This window comes from Rhipicephalus microplus, chromosome 3 (assembly GCF_043290135.1).
Source record: "Rhipicephalus microplus isolate Deutch F79 chromosome 3, USDA_Rmic, whole genome shotgun sequence".
NCBI classification, from domain to species: Eukaryota; Metazoa; Arthropoda; class Arachnida; order Ixodida; family Ixodidae; genus Rhipicephalus; species Rhipicephalus microplus.
The window spans coordinates 54,775,702-54,799,241 of record NC_134702.1 but is presented as its reverse complement, the minus strand read 5'-3'; the positions used below and the strand labels follow the sequence as shown (position 1 = coordinate 54,799,241).

Below are 23,540 nucleotides of genomic sequence, written 5' to 3'. Positions count from 1 at the left end.
CGGGCAAGCCTTCAACTGAGGTGCTGGGCGCCTGTGCCCGCTGGAGCTTGTGGTTTCTTTATAGGGGAAATTTCGGCTGGTAGTCGCTCACAAACTAAAGGTTAACCCATGCCCTCCCCTCCCCCACACACCCCCATTATACCCCCAATATTTTCAAACAAAAATAAAAAATAAACGTAATTCTTATTATTACGAATTAATTTGCACAAAATTATTGGGCGTGCGTGAATTTAAGGCTTGCATTAAGCTAACTAGTTGTTTGAGCAATATTCATGTGGAGGAGGAGTTCAGTTTCCTGAAAGGCACACCAAGCACTCTTGCGCTACTTCGATTGTCATCTAGCATATGAGATGACGAGAACTTTATTGGAGTTCTAAGAGACTAATATTTAGGGGAGCCACAGGCATCCCCTGATAGGTCACGCGGTAGCTCACCGGATTTTTTTTCACGTAAAAAAAAATCCGCGCATTTCCATGAAGTCATTTACGACGGCTTGACAAAGCTAGGGGTTAAGATCAGTATAGTGTCTATGTTGAAGTCTCCGACTCTGAATAGAGGGTGTGTGCGTGTAGCTGTTTTATATTGTTGTATCGCAACTATAATAGATAATAATCTACTGATAAACAGTCTTTATGCTTACATATGTGGAGACTACACCGTGCTTTACCTGAGCATGGCCTCATATTGAAGCCATGACAGCAGACATGGGACAAGCCTCACCCTTAGCGTGCTCCGCCCCTAAATCTGGAGAGGGCCGGAGCATCTAGGGAAACGTGTCTATACTCCACCAACATAAAATATGGGGGTGGGGTGAAGCGAGCAGTGCTTTGAGATAGATTTCTTTGAGGAGAAACGAGTGGTGCAAAGCCTGAAACGGGCAGGTAGGGAAGGGTGATCCCATTCCACAATACCTCATAAGAAATTTGCATCGGAATGCAGCTTACCCTCAGAAGGTGCTTTATCTTCTTCCCTATATGCCCGATTTCAGTTCACTACGGTATCTAGGTAAGGACGTTTCAGGTGCACTAATGTCATCGGCTAGTAGTTAAGCTAAGTGTTGCATTTTTTGTGTTCGGCGAGCCAGTGGAGAGTAGTCGGATTTACCTTTCTGGCACACAGCCGTTTTCATAATTATTCGTGTCCACATGGTACTCCATCATGACAGGAGACGCCGACAAGCTTGGTCCCAAAGATGTTTTGCACCTCACGTTGTCTTCAAGGGAGACAGATCAGAGCACCCAAACACAGCAAACATTCAATAGCGTGCACCATCTTCTGCAAAACAAGCGTCTACTGTTTAACGCATGAGTTTGCTATAACAGCGCACAAAGTTTTTTGATCAAGGTGTGATAAGCCTGCGTAGCCACACAAATGTTTATTCACGAATGTTTCAATTTTATGTTTTTTATTTCTTTGGTTAGTTGCATAATAAGATGTTTATGCTGCATTTGAAGAGTAGGAATACTGTTCAATCACGAAGGACGTTACCCTTTTTTAGTTTTTGAAATTCCCAGTGAATTCGGAAGATGAAAATAAATAATTGTATTGCCCATGGTTTAAAGTTTATTTGCATAAAGAAAAACTCGCTGGCTAGTTTTCGCATCTCGGAATTATTTACCACAGCCGTCATTTACAAAGACTTCAGGTGTCTCTCATAATGCGCTGCAGCAAACTTAGCAAGATTTTAGCCTATGAAAATCTTGGTTTGTTACTCCATCATGAATCAAGTGTGGGCAAATCGTCAATAAATGATGTCATAATGAAGGCTATAAGTATATTTTAGTGTAAGGTACCTTATGCTCAGTGAGTAGCCATAGCAGAGCGCAATGATATCCCACTTCAATTTCATTTTTCCTTAGCCCCGATCACCTGATACGAGGGGATGCATTCGAGCAAAGTGCTTCGTCTATCCTTCTCAAGCCTGCCCAAATGCGAAGGTGAATGAACACTCACGCACTCACATACACGAAGGGGAATGACGGCAGCTGTAGTGAGGCACGGTATACAAAAAATATAAATCTGTGTTGAACGTATATGCACGTGGAAAATGAGACTGCTTTTAATTGAAGAGTGGAGTCGGTGCAACCTTGTCGATACAATTTCATCAAACAAGAGGGGAAATATCCGACGACGATCACTGTTCTGCACAAGTCCAAGGTTTACAATTCACTGTATTTCCTTATAGATTGCATTTTACCGCCGCGGCTGACCACTATAGGTTGGCCGCTTGTCGTCTACTACTGCCAAATTGATTTCACGCAATTTAATCTCGGCGTACCATTCATGACTGTTTCTATACACACAGGATTTGTGAACTGCTTTCTTTTTACTTTTATTGATGTCTAAGCGAAACCATGAAGACCTGCCTTCTACGCAAGAATTCAAGTTTTATTTTATTGGAGTTAATACCAATACGCCGAAAAGTACGTGACTTCTAATTGCACAACTTCGTTCAACGTGCCGCATGTTGTTAGGCACCTACCGAAGTCTTGCCCCGCTTCCTGCTCTTATGAATTCTGCCACACCAACTGACAAGCCAAACGCGCCAAGCTAAACGCGCCAAGCTAAACGCGCCAACGCGCCATGCAACGCTGGCTGCAGGTGTCTCCACATCACGCGCTGGACAAGGAACGCTGGTGGTTTTTCGAGGAGCAGCTCGAGGCAAGACGCAGGAGAAGTTGACGAGGTTTTGACCAGTGAGCTCACAACCTTTGTGTATTGAGTTGACGGGCACAAGTTCGCCATTAATAAATAGCTGTTTTAGCTTCCGGCACTGTATTTGTTCGTTACAAACTGGTGGAGGTGCGGGGTAATGATTCCAAGCCCATCTCAGCATAGGGAACATAGCCCAGAACCCCGAAGGTTGGAGCCAGCGCTGTTGACTCCCGTACACCAACGAACGAGTCGTCGCCTACGAGGTGAGCAGCCCGAGTTTGGTGCCCTCTTCGATTCTTCGAGACCAGTGGAGGACGTAAGTTCCGGAGCCCCTGCAATGGCCACCCAAGCGAGTTCATTTCCATCGCATATCGTCATGGACCCACCCCACATACCAGAGGTATTTCATGGTGATATTTTCGAGGATTCCGAGGACTGGCTCGACGGTTTCGAACGCGTTGCCAGACTGAACGGTTGGAACGAAGTTAGGAAACTTCGCTACGTCTACGTGGCACTGCAAGATTCTGCACGTACGTGGTTCGAAAACCACGAAGCGTCCTTATTGTCGTGGGACGACTTTCGAAGAGAGTTTCTTGCTACGTACCCAAACACGGACCGCAAAGAAAAGGCAGAGGCCGCTCTTCAGACGCGAAACCAACGGAACAACGAGAGCGTCGCCATGTACATTGAAGACATGTCTCGACTGTTCCGCCGGGCCGACCCGAACATGGCTGAGGAAAAGAAGTTGCGGCACCTGATGCGTGGAGTGAAGGAGGAGCTTTTTGCAGGCCTGGTGCGTAATCCACCGCGCTCTCTTGCTGAGTTCAGATCAGAGGCAACCATGATAGAAAAGACCCTGCAGCAGCGCGCGCGCCAATACAACCGGGATGTAAGCGTCTCATCTGTTAGCGCGGCGTCGACAACCCTCACGAGTAACATTGATCTCTTGCGTGAAATGGTGAGGGCTGTCGTAAGGGAAGAACTCCAGAAAATACAAATGACTCAAGCTCATCCAGCGATGTCCTCACTTGCCGACGTTGTGCGCGAAGAAGTGCGGCAAGCGGTTCTACAACCACAACCTCAGGTTCTACAGCGCGCACAACCGGAGCCTCCGCCTCAGTTGTCGTACGCGCAAGCTGTACGACAGGACCTCGGACGCATGAATCGGACGGCTGCGACTGCTGTGATGCCTCCGACGTTTTCTCCGAGTACGCCGCTACCAATGCCGGAAGCGAGACCACGTAAGAGCGATGTATGGCGCACTGTAGACCGGCGGCCCCTTTGCTACCACTGCGGAGAAGCAGGTCACCTTTACCGGGCGTGCCAGTATCGACGAGCGGGACTGCGTGGTTTTCCAGTCAATGCACCATGCCCACGGAACGGTGAACGGCCCTACGAAATCGAAGAATACTTGTCTTCACGCTATTCCCCTCAAGACACGCAACAACGGGAGTCGCGTTCGACAGCACCGATGCGCTATCGGTCGCCGAGTCCTCGTCCGTCATCAAATCTCCGAAGATCACGTTCACCTAGCCCGCGGCGGGAAAACTAGAGCCAGCGACCTCTGGAGGTGAGGCCGCTGATATACTGACAACTGAAGACCCTCCATTGTTAGCCCGACAGGACGGTGGCAGTTACGCAACGACGGTCAAGTGCAGTAGTAGCGACGTTACCTCCGAGATATTAGTCACGATCGACGACGTCGAGGCCGTTGCGCTAATAGACACTGGTGCAGACTATTCCGTTGTCAGTAATGCTCTCGCAAAGAAGCTTAAGAAGGTGATGACTGAGTGGACCGGACCTCAGATACGTACCGCTGGAGGGCACTTAGTTAGCCCCGTGGGGTTATGCACCGCAAGGATAGGAATAAGAGGATTTGTGTATGTCGGCAGCTTTATTGTGCTTCCTGAGTGCTCCCGGGAACTGATTATAGGCATGGACTTTTTGCAAACAAACAGTGCAGTCATTGACTTGCAAGAGTCCCAGGTTTCCTTTTCTACGGAGAATGCCATCGCCTTCTGTCATGCGGAGAAACCAATCGTTCTACCTCTCCGCATTGTGGACGAAGATGTAACCGTGCCGCCACGTTCCAGTGTGACCGTTCTTGTGAGGAGTGAAGTTCTTCGTGACTGTGACGGATTAGCTGACGGAAACATCGGACTGCTACTAGAAAAAGGACTATGCGTGGCAAAAGGCCTGGTGAGCCTTCGTGATGGATGTGCGTATGTCCTATTAACTAACTTTCGAAATGAGCTGCAGCATGTTGCGAAGGGAACATCCGTAGCATCGCTGCATGAGTACGTGCAAGTCTCAGATGTTTGCACTCTTGATAAAGCTTCAGAGACAGTAGATAACGTACTCCAGTCAGTAGACATTGACAGAGAGCTCTCGTCATCTCAGAAGCAACAGATTGCTGACCTCATCACAGAGTTCGCCGAGTGCTTCTCCACCTCGTCGAAAGTCGGACGTACTCCCGCCGCAAAGCACCGTATCGTGGTCGAAGAACACGTGAGACCTGTGCATCAGCGCCCATACCGAGTAGCGCCAAAAGAAAGGGAAGCCATCAAGAACCAAGTGCAGGAAATGCTCAACGATGATGTAATCCAGCCATCCAACAGTCCGTGGGCATCACCGGTAGTGCTAGTCCAAAAGAAGGACAACACTCTGCGGTTTTGTGTTGACTACAGAAAGCTGAACCAAGTCACAAAGCGCGATGTTTACCCCCTTCCACGGATCGATGATGCCTTGGATAAGTTACGCAATGCTCATTTCTTTTCATCATTGGACTTAAAAAGTGGATATTGGCAGATCGAGGTGGACGAACGAGATCGCGAGAAGACGGCGTTTGTGACCCCAGACGGACTATACGAGTTCAAAGTGCTCCCTTTCGGTTTGTGCTCTGCTCCCGCTACCTTCCAGAGGATGATGGACACTGTGCTCTCCGGACTCAAGTGGCAATCGTGTCTCGTCTACCTCGACGATGTAGTGGTTTTTTCTTCAACCTTCGAGCAGCACATCCACCGACTGAGAATGGTACTGGATGCCATTCGCGTGGCAGCACTGACCATCAAACCGCAAAAGTGTCACTTTGGATTTCGTCAGCTTCGGTTCCTCGGGCACATAGTTAGTGCGGAAGGCATCCGCCCAGACCCGGAAAAGATTGCAGCAGTTGAAAAATTTCCGAAACCGCAAGACAAAAAGGCCGTCAGACGATTCCTGGGACTATGTGCCTACTACAGACGCTTTGTTGAAAACTTTGCTAAAATCGCTGAGCCTTTGACACGGCTAACGAAAGAAAGTGTACCATTCTCTTGGCGGGAGGAACAAGAAGCGGCTTTCTCAGAGTTGCGACGCCGTTTGCAGTCTCCTCCAATACTTGCACATTTTGATGAAGAGGCCGATACAGACATACATACCGACGCGAGTAACGTTGGCCTCGGTGCCATCCTCGTTCAGTGGCAGAATGGAGAAGAAAAGGTCATTGCTTACGCGAGCCGCACTCTATCGAATGCTGAGTCTAATTACTCAGCGACAGAGAAAGAATGTCTCGCAGTTATATGGGCCATCAGCAAGTTTCGCCCATACCTCTACGGCAGACCGTTTCGAGCAATCAGTGATCATCATTCATTGTGTTGGCTGGCAAACATCAAGGACCCTTCAGGAAGACTTGCTAGATGGAGCCTGCGTCTGCAGGAACACGACATCACTGTGGTCTACAAGTCCGGTCTCAAGCACAATGACGCGGATTGCCTGTCTCGCGCACCTGTTGAGTCTCCATCATCTGACCAAGAACAAGACATCCCATTTCTTGGAGTTCTGAATGTGTCGGACATGGCTCGTCTTCAGCGAGAGGACCCGGAACTACGCCCGCTTATCCAATACTTGGAGGGTCACGAAATTGAGGTACCACGAGTTTTCGTCCGTGGTTTGACATCCTATGTCCTCCGGAACGACGTCCTATACAAGCGCAACTTCGTAAACACCGGTGAGACGTTTCTGCTTCTTGTACCATCATCACTGCGAGCAGAAATCTTAGAAGCGTGTCATGACGACCCATCGGCTGGCCATATGGGTAGTAGTCGCACTTTGGCCAGAATTCGCCGCAAGTATTATTGGCCGAAATTAAGGAATTCGGTGCACCATTATGTTAAGTCATGCCGCGATTGCCAGAGACGTAAAATACCACCATCGAAACCAGCGGGTCTGTTGCAACCAATAGAGCCACCAAAAGGGCCATTTCAGCAAGTGGGAATGGACTTGCTTGGTCCATTTCCTCTCTCTTCATCGGGAAAGCGCTGGATTGTGGTAGCAACAGACTACATGACTCGATATGCTGAGACATCACCTCTCGCGAAAGGAACGGCGAACGAAGTAGCCCAGTTTTTCGTCACTCAGATTGTACTTCGACATGGCGCACCACAGGTTGTCATTACAGACAAAGGAACAGCATTTACTGCCCGTTTGATGCAGTCTGTTATGAAGCTCACCCACACCGATCATAGAAGGACTACAGCATACCATCCGCAAACAAACGGATTAACCGAAAGGCTCAATAGAACTCTCGCCGACATGATCTCGATGTATGTGGACGTTGAGCACCAGACATGGGACAGTATTTTGCCTTATGCAACATTTGCGTATAATACCGCAGTACAAGAAACGACACACTTCACGCCATTTCAACTTGTTTATGGTCGGACGGTCACAACGACCTTAGACGCGATGTTACCTATCAACGATTCGAATGAGAGTGACCCACACATCAGTGACTACATAGAAAGGGCAGAAGAGGCACGGCAATTGGCAAGACATCGTATCATTTTGCAACAAGGCTCCGATGCAAGTCGCTATAATCTGAAGCGGAAAGACGTACAGTACAACCCCGGAGACAAAGTGTGGGTGTGGACACCTATACGCGCACCTGGCCTATCAGCAAAACTGATGCGGCGCTATTTCGGCCCTTACAAAGTACTTCGCCAGTTAGGCACGCTAAACTACGAAGTAATTCCTGAAGGGCAAGTGTGCTCAACCCGACGCAGGAATCGCCCAGAAGTCGTACATGTAGTACGAATGAAACCGTACTACGAAAGGCACTGAACGAGACAACTGATATATGTGCTCAAACATCAGATAAATACTCCATTACAAAACTGTTCGACGTCAGCGTACGCATCGGGACGATGCGTTTCGGCAGGGGGACTAATGCCGCATGTTGTTAGGCACCTACCGAAGTCTTGCCCCGCTTCCTGCTCTTATGAATTCTGCCACACCAACTGACAAGCCAAACGCGCCAAGCTAAACGCGCCAACGCGCCATGCAACGCTGGCTGCAGGTGTCTCCACATCACGCGCTGGACAAGGAACGCTGGTGGTTTTTCGAGGAGCTGCCACACCAACTGACAAGCCAAACGCGCCAAGCTAAACGCGCCAAGCTAAACGCGCCAACGCGCCATGCAACGCTGGCTGCAGGTGTCTCCACATCACGCGCTGGACAAGGAACGCTGGTGGTTTTTCGAGGAGCAGCTCGAGGCGAGACGCAGGAGAAGTTGACGAGGTTTTGACCAGTGAGCTCACAACCTTTGTGTATTGAGTTGACGGGCACAAGTTCGCCATTAATAAATAGCTGTTTTAGCTTCCGGCACTGTATTTGTTCGTTACAAACGGCATTTTTAATAGCACTTCTGGAATAGAGTTCACATATGAATAGCGTGAGAAAATCGTGTGAATACCCACAATACAGCATAAAACATTTCATCGAATTTAACTGTTGGACAAGGAAGCGAAGGAGGAAAGGAGAAACAAGCAGAAGGACAGGGTGGTTAGCCAGTTCTTTGACCGGCTGGCTACCATGGGCTGAGCAAAAAGGTTAATTAACAGAAATCACAGCATATCCACGGAGTGAACTATGATGAGTTAAGCGAAGCGTCCGTCAGCCCATCCGTTACCCGTCCACCTGTTCGTCCTTTTTTCCGTCCGTCCGCGTGACCATCCGAGCATAAATGCATGCGTCTATCCGTCTGCCGGTGCGTCCGTGCGTGAGTCCATCCATCCGTCCGTCTGTTTGCTAGCCTGTCTGTCCATCCGTCCACGTCTCCGTTCATGCGTCCATATAGTGAACACTCCAAGTACCGCCCTCTCCCATCTCGCAACCCCTGTGGCTACGTACGTGCGTGCATACATACATACATACATACATACATACATACATACATACATACATACATACATACATACATACATACATACATACATACATACATACATACATGCATACATGCATACATGCATACATGCATACACGCATACATGCATACACGCATACATGCATTCATGCATACATACATGCATTCATGCATACATACATACATACATACATACATACATACATACATACATACATACATACATACATACATACATACATACATACATACATACATACATACATACACACACACATACATACATACATACATACATACATACATACATACATACATACATACATACATACATACATACATACATACATACATACATACACACACACATACATACATACATACATACATACATACATACATACATACATACATACATACATACATACATACATACATACATACATACATACATACATACATACATACATACATACATACATACATACATACATACATACATACATACATACATACATACATACATACATACATACTGTCACAGGTACCGTTAATTAGGGAGGCGATCGCCGGGTTAATTCCAAGGACCGAAATATTGGCCCCTGAACTGCACCACGGAAGCATGGACAATTTAGAAGTGGTTCTATTTGGCGCGCCAGCGGACGCTGGTTGTGGCCCCAAGAAAAAGTCAGAGCCGAGAGTTGGTAAACAAAACAAAATTATATTCTCAATTATGGCAGATCAAATCGATACAAAAATATGCACACTCGACAATAGTTGAATACGATATGTCACCAATCAAACAACGTATTACACAGTACAATCAGCCACACTTGAAACAACGGACACAAACAACAATACGCACTACAATGCAGTCGCATGCATCGGACAACCAAGACACTTAAAGACTAAAGAGCTCGAAAACTTATTCAGTCCAAAGTCCTTGGAACAAAAGTCTGAATGATACTCTTCCGAGAATCACTCACTCAAAGTCCAGCGCTGTTGTGGTTCCGCTGCCCCCGAAGTTTCTCTTCCAAGAAACCTCGCGTCTTCGATTGGCCGCTCTCCAAGCACCAAACTTCTTCGCCGGTAACCCGTCGGCTTCCCACGCGCAGCTGTTGCCACGCGTCTTCGCTCGCTGGCGGTAGACACACATTCCTGCCTGTAGCACGAGTTTTCACCCCTCAGGTGGAAATCCTCTTCTTCTCCTCCTTTGTCACTGAAGACAAAAGGCTTCGCCCACACGGCGGAAAAACCCTACACACATTTGCGCATACTTTCTTCTTCTCCTCCTTTGTGACTGAGGACCAAAGGCTTCGCCGACGACACGGCGGAAACACCCTACGCACTCTGGCGCAGAATTCCTTCTCCTGATCTTCCATCTCTGCTGCTCAGTTAAATACCCTTTGCGCTAGATTCCAGAAAACTCTCATCGTTTCCGTCGGCGCGATGCGCCGGCGAGGCTGGGGAAAGAGCGAGATGTTTCGAGGTCCGTCCGCGACACATGACGCAACTCTGGATCAACACGCCCCTTTCCCTCGAGAACCTTCCTGGGCTTGCTCGGCCGCTGATGTGAGGAGGTTCGTCGGCAAACTTACGCTTCCGAGGGGAGAGAGACAGCGCACCCGGGGAGCCTTTGGATGCTTGTTTTCTTCTTTATCGTTGACCTCGAGGCATCTCTCCGGTGCTTGGTCGCGAAAATTTGGTGGCGTGCCCTTTTTTGAGCGCTCGTTTGTGACACATACATACATACATACATACATACATACATACATACATACATACATACATACATACATACATACATACATACATACATACATACATACATACATACATACATACATACATACATACATACATACATACATACATACATACATACATACATACATACATACATACATACATACATACATACATACATACATACATACATACATACATACATACATACATACATACATACATACATACATACATACATACATACATACGGAGGAGCGACAGACCCACCCCATAAGAAGCTTCACTCTAAAATTACAGCAGGGAAAGTAAAAATGAAGGAAAACAGACACTGCTCAAAGTAGCGCTTACACAACATTTCGAAGGCGAGAAAATGAGTGACATAGATTTATATGAAGGCATACACAATATATACGAAATAGCAAAGGCACACAAAGCCTAGAACATATTTAAACGCAGTTTTGAAGTGCATGCTACGCAAATGAGCGAGATGTGGTGCGCCTCGTGAAACTGGAAACATTGCGGTGGTAACGTTAACCAACCTACGTCACAAGTTTATGTTGGCTGGTAGGGTAAATGTGGTGCCCTAGGAAGATATATATATATTTAAATCTTCCAATGCGGCACCCGCTATCGCACGGGGCAGCTACGTCAATGTTTTGCGTGGTCAGCAATGTTCAGCTAGCCATCGGGACTGATCTTGCCTGGCTCTCTGCTCTACACAAACTGGACGCAGCTGTTGTCTGTCGTATGCACTTAATGGACTCCGCGCTGTTGCTGTCGCGTTAAGTACTACAGATCATTTGCGAAGCATTGGTACCTTGGAATATTGAAACAAGGCTCGGGGAACAAAAATAAATCGCATGCTGTGAGAAAAGCTGCTCATTTCAGTATACGTGTGTTCGTTTCAGAAAGCATATCGCATCTTCTCGAAACAAAATTGTTCTAACTGATATCCGTGTATGGATGCTCTTTTAATAGTGAAGCTGTCTCAGCTGTCGGTAACTGATGCTGCGCTCCAAGTTTCGAAACAGTGTTAAACAATTCAGCCGATTTCATAAACTTATAAAACATGACGTATAAAACAAGACCTTGCTGCCAATACATATTAGTACTCGATGACATATTTACACGTGATTCTAGCCCTTAGGGCGTTACTTTACAACGACGCGATTTTCTTCTAAGCCTCTCAAACAGCACTTGTGTTGAGACGAGCCAGACAAGTGTCTTTCTAGAAATTTTGATATCAGCTGTATCATGGTCACTACAAAATACCACGTGAAAACTACATAACTGAGCCCCCCATGCAGTCTGGTCGTATAAACCACTACAAACAATTAGGCAGCCGTTTTGTAATCTTAATATACATCAGTATTCTCTTTTTTCACATGATATATCACAATGGAAGTACCTGAAGAAGTAGTAAACGCTAGCAAAGCTGAATAATTTGTTCAGTTCCTAAATAACCTTTTGTTTGATATGTAAAATTCGGTTTATGCTGAACAGCTTTGTTGCAGTTGATTCTAGCGTTCATTTTTTATGCACAGGGTTCATCTTATGTGTTGAAATACTGTACGTGCATGTTGTATCACTTATAATGTTGTGTGTTTGTTATTGCGAAACATATTTATTTATTCATTTTCTTTTGCTTGTTGGTTGTGCTTTACTGCTTAGGTTGTCGATAGTTCTAAGCTTTATTGTTGGTTTTGTTTTTTTATGATATTCCGACTCCTGCTTGCGCTCGACTAGGGCCTGTAGTATTTGTAAATAAATAAAAAAACGAGTGGTCATTCAGCTTCATCAAAGTTGAAATGCAACACAACTTTATATACATTTTTCTTCATACCGAGAACTTTCAACAACATGCCTTTTTGCGCTTCAGAACTTTAAAAATATTTATTTGAGGGTATAATTGAGCATCCTTCAGGGAGAGTAATTGAAGAATTCTTTTAGGCAGCCGTCTTGATCCCGCATGCTACGATAAAGGAATTCGGGAGACTACCTCCCATTGATTCCTTTCCAAGTTCGTGCATGCTAAAGGCTTCTTTTCTCACCGTTTAAGAGTGTACCACTGCTCAAGCATCTGAAGAAAAATGCCCGCAGCATGCATTCTACTGAAGGGAATCTTCAGTGATGGCCGTACCATGTATAGCTAAAACAAGCAAACCAGCCAGGCGAAGGAAATAAAAAAAAGTCGAAAAGTTTTTCAACTTCATTTATTCGCACATGCCTACTGCGGCATCCTGTCGTTGCATTCTAACCTGTCATATTAGGAATACAAAAAGTAAAAATTTCCTTGAAGGGTATTTGAATGTCTTGATGCGGGTGAATCGAATAACAAGAACTGCTAATCCTGTATTAGAACAGTGGCAAAACAGTAAAAACTGGTCCCTGGAGGCACCTGGCTCGTGACGCGCCCGGAAGTTTAAGTTACAAAAAAAAAAATTACAGCATATTCACGCAGTGAATGATAATTGGTGGGGCGAAGCGTTCATAAGAACGTCCATGTTTCCGTCCGTTCATTCGTTCTTGCTTCCGTCCGTCCATGCGTCCGTCTGTTCGTCAGTATGTGTATCCGTCCATCCGTGTGACCGTCGGTGCGTCCGTCCATGCATCCGTCCATGCATCCGCCCGCCCGCCCGTTCGTTCACCTATCTGTCTATCCGTTTGTCCATGCGTCTGTTCACGCGGCCGTCCCTTTGTCTGCAGGCCTGTCCATCAGTCCATCCGTCCGTCCACTCCTCTTGTCTGTGTGTCAGTCAGTTCATCCGTCTATATGTATGTCCACCTATCCATCCCTTTATGTAGTGACCACTCCAAGTACCACCATCTCAAATCTTTTCATCATGTATTCATCATATAAAAGTATCGCCATCCAGCGGAAATACTAAGGACCAATGTTTCAAGTATGTACCACGGGTGGTTACGCACCACAACGGGGGACGCACAAGCCACGCCATAAGGAGCTTCGCTTCTAAAAAAATTATTATTGCCGCCACACCACAGCCATCAGTACACGGACTGAAAAGTACCAGAAGCGTTCTGTTTAGATCTCAGCCAAAACTGACAGTGAATGCAAAATGATAAAAATAAGACATGTGTCCAAAAAAAAAGCAAGATTCATTTGACCCCAATACAGAGTGAATGAAAGCTGTAAGGGTTACGTGGTTGGGGGAAATATCAAGGTTGATATAAGTAGGGTGATGGGTTGCGTGTAACATACTAAAGCACGAGCTCGAATCTCTGGAGCATACGAAAACTCTACCTGGTGATGGATGGCAAGCAGCGATAAGCAGATGCCTGCCATCCATCACCATATGTGCCAAAATGTAATCAAAGCCGATCACCTGACAAAATCTTGAAACATTGTTCAATTAATAAATTGCTACATAATGTTTGAGGCATTTGTTTCTAAAAAGAATATGTCTCATTCTCGTTCCACACGAGTTACACCATACTTGGGTATTTCTATATTATGGGCTGTTGGTTATCTTGCTAACTATGAAAGGAAAATTTGTTTCAAGGACATTAGCTTGGTTCTACATGCATGGTCTTGTGATTAATCGAATATATTGTAAATTCAAAAAGGCGTCATACCAAAGACGATAGCCAGACAAGCACCATTGCCTGTGAAGACCATTATTTGTCGTATAAATATTTCTTTTTTCCTGTTCATCTTTCGTAAACAGCCACGGTGGCAGTAGGCCTATTAATCAATAGAGCAGTTATCTAGTTGGCCTACTATAGGCAATTCAAGAAATTTCAGATCACCTGACGTGTACCAAGAAACATGACCCATACACATAATGATTCTAATTTTAATATAATTTCATAATGATTCTAATTCTAATTTTCAAGCAAAGAGATATGCACGACGTTTCAAACCAAATGAATATTTAATCTAACGCCTTTTCTTGGTGGCTAAGTGTCCTTTACTGCATTGCGGTATGTTGTGGCATGCGTCGCTGATTGAAGTGGCTGCTGTATACTGTGCAATGAAGGATGATTCAGACGGCACGAGTAGCTGCTGTGCCTGACGAAAAAGCTTCCCGTTCTTCTGTCGTGTGTTGCGCTTGAAGCAGCGAAACACGCAAAGACACCTCTCGCCCCTCTCCCCGCAGCCCCCGAAAATGTTCCATTTTGTTGTCTTCTCGTTTGGCAACCCTAAAGGCAGTAAAAATGCAGTAGCTGAAAGGCTTGACAAATTGAGAATAATTATTATGATAAAGTCTACAATGCCGATGAAGGCTTGTTATTGCATTTTTTGAATATGGGAAGCCGCTTTACTTTGCCGTTACGATAATACAAGAATGTTCGGGAAAGGATAACGGCCCTGAACTGTCGAAAAGATCTTCATAACGGCATAAATCAGCTAGGGGGGCTGTGCAAGCCCCTTTAGCTGAGTGTGTTCTTACTAAAGTGTTTTGTCTTTTTACGATGGTTAATCTATTCATTAGACATTTTTTTTAGAATATATACTCCGTGTTTTTTAGCATGCTTCCACAGAGCGTAAAAGGTGGAGGGGGATGAATTATTTCCTTGAATAACCCATTCAAACGTGACAACATACTATATTCACACGTTCATTTAAAAAAATGTTTTTTTTTTATTTTATAGTTACAAGCCGCTCACTCACAATTCTAAAATCACCAGGCCTGCACGGAGGACATAGCGAAAGCTGTAAAAGACGCTTTTCTAGAGCCCTTCGTGGGTTCAGTCTTACTACTATGCTTGCAACGAACCCACTATGTCATAAAAAATATTTTTTCAAGTATGAGACCTCCCACTATATCTTAATTATTTGCTCAGAAGATGACCCAGGTATCCGCTACACATCTGCAAGACATTATATGATCTTTCTTGATGCTATGGCTATAAAAATAATTAGGGCTGAAACTTTATATTGTGCTGAAAGCATTGAACACGCTTCGCATTCTGTGACACCTGGTTGCTGTTTCTTTATTTATACCACACTATGTATTACATACGTTATTATCATTTCGTGCCCGACATGACGCTTGTAGATATAAGGCCTTTTTGTGAAGGCATTTCAAGCACGGACGCTACTCTTTGGTATAATACTTGACTGCCACGTCAGCATTATATTCATGAACGTCAATAAAAATTATACGAAAGGCGATAAGAATGCCTAAAGGTAACGACGTGGCTTTTTTCACATTTTTTTCGTTGCATTGAATGGGAAAATAGACACAGTTTAGTCGAACACTACAAGGTGGTGAAGGCAATATCTTTTCCGCATATAAATTCTTTGTTTGACATTAGGGGATCATCTCATTGGTCCTAATGAGATAAGTTACGTCGACATAACAACGATACCCCAACATTTGTTCTACATACCTGTACGTATCGTGTGCAATATGAGCTTACACACGCGAACGCGTGAAAAATAGCCTTGAGACCGAGATAGCGTGATACGTGCATGGCGCTGCCCAAATTAGAAGGGAAAGAAGAAGTGCCATTCCACTGTCTGTTGGCACTCTTCCCACCCCACCGCGGTGATCTAGTGGTTAAGGCACTCGGCTGCTGACTCGCAGGGCGCTGGATAGAATCCTAGTGGCGATGGCTGCATTTTCGATGGAAGTGAAAATGCTGTAGGCCCGTGTTCTCAGATTTGGGTGCACGTTAAAGAGCCCCAGTTGGCCAAAATTTCCGGAGCCCTCCACATGCGGCGCCTCTCATAATCATATGGTGGTTTTGGGACGTCCAACGTAAAATATCAATCAATCAATCAATCAACCAACCAATCAACCAATCAATCAATCAATCAAATAATCAATTCATCAATCAATTGAACGGCACGTCATTGCGTCCAATTTGCCGCTAGCGATAACCACACGAAGAAAAATGCACGAAAAACAAAGACTGAAAGACTTATGAAAATGCACAGCAAACACCACCAGGCTCGGCATTCTGGCAGCCTACGTCGCAGCCGATATCTCAGCAGCTACATAGCATGGTGGGTGATTGTGTGTGGCTGTGTGCGTTATATGAGTTCATATCCCCACTTGCAGCCCCTAACGCGCTTCAAGCCCCCGTTTTGCAGCAACGACACCCAGGCGGTAGTGCTAACAGATAACAGAAGCACGCCGCCCTTTCCACTTTGCTTCCGAGAACGGCCGCTGAGAATCAGCTGATGTAAGGTGCGAGGCTATACCCGCCACGCGCTCACGTGTTCGAACCCATATTACTCACGATAATACAGTTTCGTGCACCTCGGCATATAGAGTGCATGACGAGCCAGCTTTGCTCTGCTGGGCTGCACCTTGCGGCAGATGAGGGGTCTCACGTAGTAATAAAGGGCACGCGTGCCCTTACACACACGCATAACTGCATCATAACAGCGACCACGCTTAAACAAGCCAGTGCATTCATCCACGGAGCACTTGCGGCTATCAAAGCCAACGAATGCACGCTCTTTGGTTCATCCAAGAAATGAATTAACGAAAAAAAAGAAAGGTAACCTAAAATCTGCATTCCGATTAGCCCACGCGTGCTCCAAGTCACATGCGCACCATGTCAGGCCTCTCAACCAACACGATGTGTCATTCCTCGGCAAAGCGGGCTGGATGCTCGCGCACTGAACAGAGAGGTAGGTGAGTCTAAATCATGAATGCATCACCATGGTATTTGATTGTTATCTAACTATATCGCTGAAGTACATCTTATATGCCTATGCATATCTTTCCTTAAAATTTCGCGGATGAAAGCTATGGCTGAAATAAAAAAAATGCAAATAAGTGGTGCAATATTTTCGTCACGTATGTACGATTTAAATTGATGATCGAATCCAACGTATCTTCCTGCTCGTAGGCTATAGATTTACAGTTATTTGTAAAAACGAAACGTGTATTTCATTTAATTATAGCACTATACTACACTTCACCCACTTTCGGTACAGACAGAAAGATGCATGTTCATGAACCCTGATGCTCGCATATCTGAACTGTCGTCGTGCATTTTAGCCTTATTACGATGCAAGCCGCTGTGTGTTCTAAGACAATGTAGTAATTGACAAAAAGGCAAGCCATCAAGAATTCAAACAATACCTCCAGAACTTCTTGCATCTTTGATGAAAATATTGTTTCTTCCTGTGCAGGAAAACGTGTTCACTTTTCAGGTGCGGCCACATCGCCCTTTCGGTCCCCGCACTCGCATGACAATCGCCGAAGCCGATGTTCATCCACTGTTAAATCTCGCCTAACCTGCCAACCACTGCCTGCAATCCCGTCGTAACGCGTCTCTGTAACAGGGCACTCAGCAGGCACTACATTCACGGCACATGAGTTCCGGAGACACTCGGTGAAACAAAGTAAGATATCATCCCGTGGTGGGTGTATTTAAGTGGACTAACGTAACGAGGCGCTTTTCTGAAGCTGCGAGAGCGCCCCTCCCCCTTTCGAGTTCAAGCGGTGCTAACAAAAATGACGCAAATTCATAAGACTAAAGACAACCATCTTTTGGTCTAACACTATATCTATTTGAAACTAATTGGTATACCCTTCGCTTTCTAAATATAAAACTGCTCTTGTTTTTTTTATTTCAAAACTCATTGTTTCAAATGGCCGCTAAATCGCACTGAGTTTAAAGGCGGAACAGTAGTTGGTCTATCGACTTCACTACCGTTCCTACGAACGCTATTTCCTCCTCGCCAATTATTGATTCAAAAAAGATGTTGGAATGTGAGCGCTAAGGGTTTTCGCCAGTCAGGATTTTGCGCGTTATGACAACACCCTGCTATTCCCGCCGCTGAAGTTGCAAACGCCGAAAACGGAAAGACAGCAGTTTGTCGTGCAAGATTTTAATGCCAGACGTGACAGACTGAGCATCTGACTCCATGGCAACGCTGGATAGTCGGCCATTCGCCACAAATATGTCTCGTTTTTCGACCAATCAACAGCTTTTTTTAGGCGGACGCCACGTGAACAAACAGCCAAGGCCTCACGAATAACGCCGCTAACTTGAGAAACGCCGGCAGGGAATAACGCGCTCGTTTTTCGTATTTTCAGAGGTGCTTTAGGGGCTCTTTGTTTCATGGCTTGCACGTGACGTAATCATCGCTGCGGTACTGCGGTGGTTATATTGGTGCACCACGGAGGAAGAAAAAGGTAAGGGGAGGCCCTGACGTCACTCGTTGTGAAGCCGCGATGAAGCCGGAAGTCGGCCATATGGAGTAGGCAAATTCTCCTCTCTTGTTTACATATGAATGCGAAGCAGAAGGCGCGACTCCCTCTCCGGCTCGGAAAGCACGTGGGCTGCGCAGCGCGTGTGTCGTGACGATCCGAAACTAATGGAACTGGGCTCATCACTCAGAACCAGCGGGACACCTTCAGCGAAATCGCTTCGTCCGAGTAATAACAAAGAGTAACAGCTCGCTGACAACGAAGCAACTACGAAAGACCGCGCGCTAGATGCACTGACAACGGCGAGTGCTTTCACGTCATTAATTCAGCAACTGTACAGACAACACAATCGGTCGTGCGCCTTCTACGGTTGCATTCCGCCACGCGACTGACGCAGCGTCCTGCCACTGTGTCCGTGTTCCGCGTGAAACTCACCTGCGTCAGCATTCTGCGACCGTGGTGACTTTGAGCACGGTTCTAGTGAGAGTTGAACGTGGTTGCTGTTACGTTGAGATTACATGCAATGCTGGTGGAGAGTGTACCAAGCGGAACAGAACAGGTGTTTTAATACGCACATGCAAGTTGTTACTGTACACACAACACGAAACTACGTATGTGCACATGGTCCTCACGGCGTCTTGCTGGGCTCAACAGTGTCGTCCATTGTCACAAGCAGGAGCACTGCTCAACCGTCACTGACCTGCAAGGCGTTCGTCGCCATTCAGCTTCGTCATGGTGCCCAACGCCATTTCGCTGAACACGAACTGCTTCATCCGCGTCATCCGCCGCACGACACATGGATATGCACTTGTTCTACGAACTGTTAAAACCCCGTGATGGACAAAGAGATTTCTAAACGTTGCTAAGAGTAATGTAACAGCCAGATGAACACTGCGTAACCAATAACGCGGCGCAGAGCACAGATATTGTCCGCCACGGCTCAGCACGAGACCTGGGGAGGCACACATTCCGCCGCCAGCCGCGGCCGCTCACTGCTAGACCAGCTTCACTGCGCAACACGTAACCATAACAACGCCGCCATTGTGCCTACTGAATATGGCCGCCATGATGTCATTTCCGCCACATTTTTTACGCCCTGCGCCGGCTGGGCATGACCTCTCCTTACCTTTTTCCTTCCTCCGTGTTGGTGCACCATGGTCGAATTACATGGGTCGCGAAACTTGGAACGAAAAGTGTCGGCAACCTATTGCCACAGGCATCAACGCCTGCCGGCATCCACGCCCGCCGGTGGAGGGGACAAACAACCAAACTAAATCTCATTTTAGATGTTTTCAAATAGATGTAATATTATATATGTCAAATTTAACTATAAACTAACTTCATGGTGTAACACTTGGCTAAGTGGTTCATTGCCCAATTCTCGGTCGAGTGCCGTAAATGGCGAGGAGGGGGGGGGGGGGGGCGTACCGAGGCAATCTGTTATCAGAGCTTGTATTTAGTTTGGCGTGTTCTTTGGTTCGGCGCATTGCCGGGTCAATGAGGCATCGCTCACTTTTCCGTGGTGGTTTCGTGCACATCTCCCGTAGTTTACTTATTCTTTATGCGCTGCTTGCTGGTGTGACATTTCAGAGCTGAATCGGCTCACGTAATGTGGCCGAAATTTTCGGAGCCCTCCACTACGGCGTCTCTCATAATAATATGGTTGTTTGGGGACATTAAACCCCACATTTCAATTATCATAGCTCAGAGAATGTGTAGATAGGTGCTGCTGTGGCTGCTGACTGCTCTCGCTGGCGCGTGCCTTCGCCTCTGGTGACGGTCAGGTTAGGTTAGGCTAGAATATTAGAGGTAGCTGGCGGATCCAGCCTTGAATAATTTGCAGGAAATTGTCCCGCCCAATTTTCTCTTTGTTAATTGTAGCTGATGTCCTTTGCATGTTTTTTAACTAAACATGAGCGGGCGGTTAGAATAAAAATTGTGCATAGCGCGACGTAAGTCTGCATAAGGCGATGGCCTCTGTGCTTATTCCACATGCACTATTATGCCGGTACTCTATCTCGCTGCACTATACCCCAAACATAATTGTTACTTATCACCAGTCACATGGGAGGTCTCTAGCATTCAAAAATTGCAAAAGTAGTCGCGACACCTGTTTCCTGAAGATCGAGTGACCACGTGGAAACACAATATCAGTCACGCTGCCACATGGCTTGCCTAAACGTTGCAGTTCCTCAAAAAAACTTTGAAGTTCCTTCTTAAGCTCACGACACCTAAGCAAATATTGTTTTATATCATTATTTTCCTTGCACTTCGGGTTCAAGGGCGTCGCGGAGAGTCTGATCTTGTGAAGCCAAGCTGGCATACGCGCTGATCCTGGGGATGCGATGAAGCAAGCAGGCCTTTTCCCTTGATAGCCCTTGTGTCACACATGGGTGGTGAGGCGTCAGCCATAATGAGTGAAAATGCTTATTGACAGCCTCTCGTAAGATACCCTGATTGTCTTTGGGAGCCTTCTTCGTTGCTGTAAGCTCTAGAGCACTCCGGGCAAGTCTGTCAGCCGCCTCATTACCCGCTATACCCACATGTGATGGAATCCATTGAAACTTTATGTTTATACCAATGCAATGCAGGTCTTTAAGGATTCGCAATCATCTTTGAGTGCATTTATTCAAAACCAATACGTGTTTTAGCCGCTGCAAAGCGGGCTTACTGTCCGAAAGCAGCACGACTTGTTGCGGCCAACAAAACTTCAGTTTCTTGGGGGCTGCCTGAATTGCCACGCTTTTACAAGCTGTCGACGAAACAACGCACTCGAGTCGCGCTGCCCAGGACACCATTAGACACGGGATCACAAACGCTGCAGCACTAGCTCCGCGCACTATGTCGACTGATCCATCGGTGAAAACTTTCGAATGATCGCTGCACTTTTCTTCAATATATTCATATACAAAAGAACGTACTACTGCTGTGGGTGTGCAACGCTTGCTGCGGATCTAACGAGTAGTCACCTGATAGTCAACATCCGCCTGTTACCAAGGTGGGTCTTGTCAAAGTTGTCTTTGTTTGGGGAAATCGATGCCGAGATGGCGAAGGGTGTTGAGGGCCACGAAAGTTCGTGATTCTGTGCGTCACCGAAGACGACTGAGTAGTGTTCGTCCTGGGCTCGATTCGCCAAGTTGGCAAAACTGTACCAGCAGTCGTTGAGAGACGAGAAAACGTAACAGCGGAAGACAAGCTCCATAGAGCACCTTTATGCTCGCTGCAAACTTCGGTACTCCCAAGGCGACTCTGAGGCCTTTACTATGAAGTTTTTCCAGCCGTTCATATTGTGACTCACTCGAAGAGATCAGAAGCAATGGGAAACGCACACGATTGACAATTACTGACGCGTGTAACTTTATCATTGATGTTGGGTGGCTCTCCCAGCTTCTTCCGGCCATCCTTCGAAGAACGTTTACACGGGGTGACAGCGCTGACATTATCTGGTCTATTACCCGTCGCCAATTTATCCTGGTGCCTAGTGTGTCTCCAAAGAATCTCATGTACTTAACTTGCTCAGTTGATGCATCAGGAAGTAATATTTTCAGCGTTCTTTCTCGTCGCATACCTGGGAATACCATAAATAGAAACTTTTCAGCTGATAATATTGGTCAAATAGATTTAGAATAGCATTGTGCGGAGAGTATAACTCTTTGGCCAATCATTTGTTATCGCTTATGCTGATATCCAGACAGCCAAATGCTTATGTCGTAGGCATAAATTGATATTTGAACTGTCTTGCTCCCAATCTTGAGAGCATTAGGTAAACGGCGTCATAGGGAACGAACATGCCGATACTGCCGTGCGGGAAGCTCTTGAAGTAACACGAGAAGAAGCCATACCACTTTCGCGGACCAATGCTGCCAGTAATTTTCGACGACTTGCGCGTGAAATAACGTTTTCACTATGGTCACTATGGTGCCCACGAAGCAACGAGACGAATCGTCAACACCACGTGTCCTCTTTGATGGCTTTCCGCATGCCCACTGGGCTCGACCGAAGAGAAGCCACCTTCTTCATCGCTTATGGCTAAAAGTGGCATTTAGAAAATTTTATTCCTTTGTCATAGAAAGGGCCGACAACGCTCTGTGCGATGCCTGTCGTTGCGAAGAGACGCTACATCACATCCTGTGCGACTGTCCGTTGCATGACATCCAGAGACAGCCACAGGCGTCCGTTCTTGCGCGCATCGACAACAGCCAAATGTCTGTGGACACTATTCTGTCATGTGCCCGAGGGAAGACATTGCAACAGAAGACGACAAAAGCTCTGTTGAAATTCCTACGCGACACGGACTTGAACAAGCGGCTGTAACAGCAATGTCACACACCTCGAAAGACAAGACTGGACTATGAGTGTGCGCGTGTGTGCTGCCGAATGTGCTGTGTTTATCTCTCTTCCCTCTCTGCTCTCTATCTTTCGTCTGCCCCATCCCCCTCCCATGCACAGGGTAGCAAACCGGCGACCTATAGGCTGGTTACCTCCCTGCCGTATTTTCCTATTATTTTCCTTCCTTCCTTAGGCAAACCAGCCACGGCCATATTGAACAACATTGGAGACAGAACACTGCCCTGTGGCACTCCTCTGGTAATTTTTCTTGAGCTACTGAGCACTGTCCCTAACTTCACGTGCATCAAGCGATCCCTAAAAAACGCCTGAACAAAGCGTAAAAGGTGCCCTGTTATTCCCATAGATGCAAGACAACAAATTATTGCACCTTCGAACACGCAGTCGTACGCTTTTGAAACGTTCAGGAATAATGCCAGAATTGAAAAGCCGTATGCTCGTTGGTGTTCTATGAGACTCACCAAGTCCAA

At 46.3% G+C, this 23,540-nt stretch overlaps 1 long non-coding RNA gene across 1 annotated transcript in view; it reads right to left on the bottom strand.

The window, feature by feature from the left end:
* LOC142803081 (uncharacterized) overlaps positions 1 to 17,911 on the bottom strand; it is a 151,973-nt gene extending 134,062 nt beyond the window's left edge. Inside the window, exon 1 of the long non-coding RNA XR_012893997.1 lies at positions 17,650 to 17,911. This is a non-coding gene — a long non-coding RNA (uncharacterized LOC142803081). The remainder of the gene's footprint in view (positions 1 to 17,649) is intronic.
* Positions 17,912 to 23,540: the final 5,629 nt, after the last annotated feature.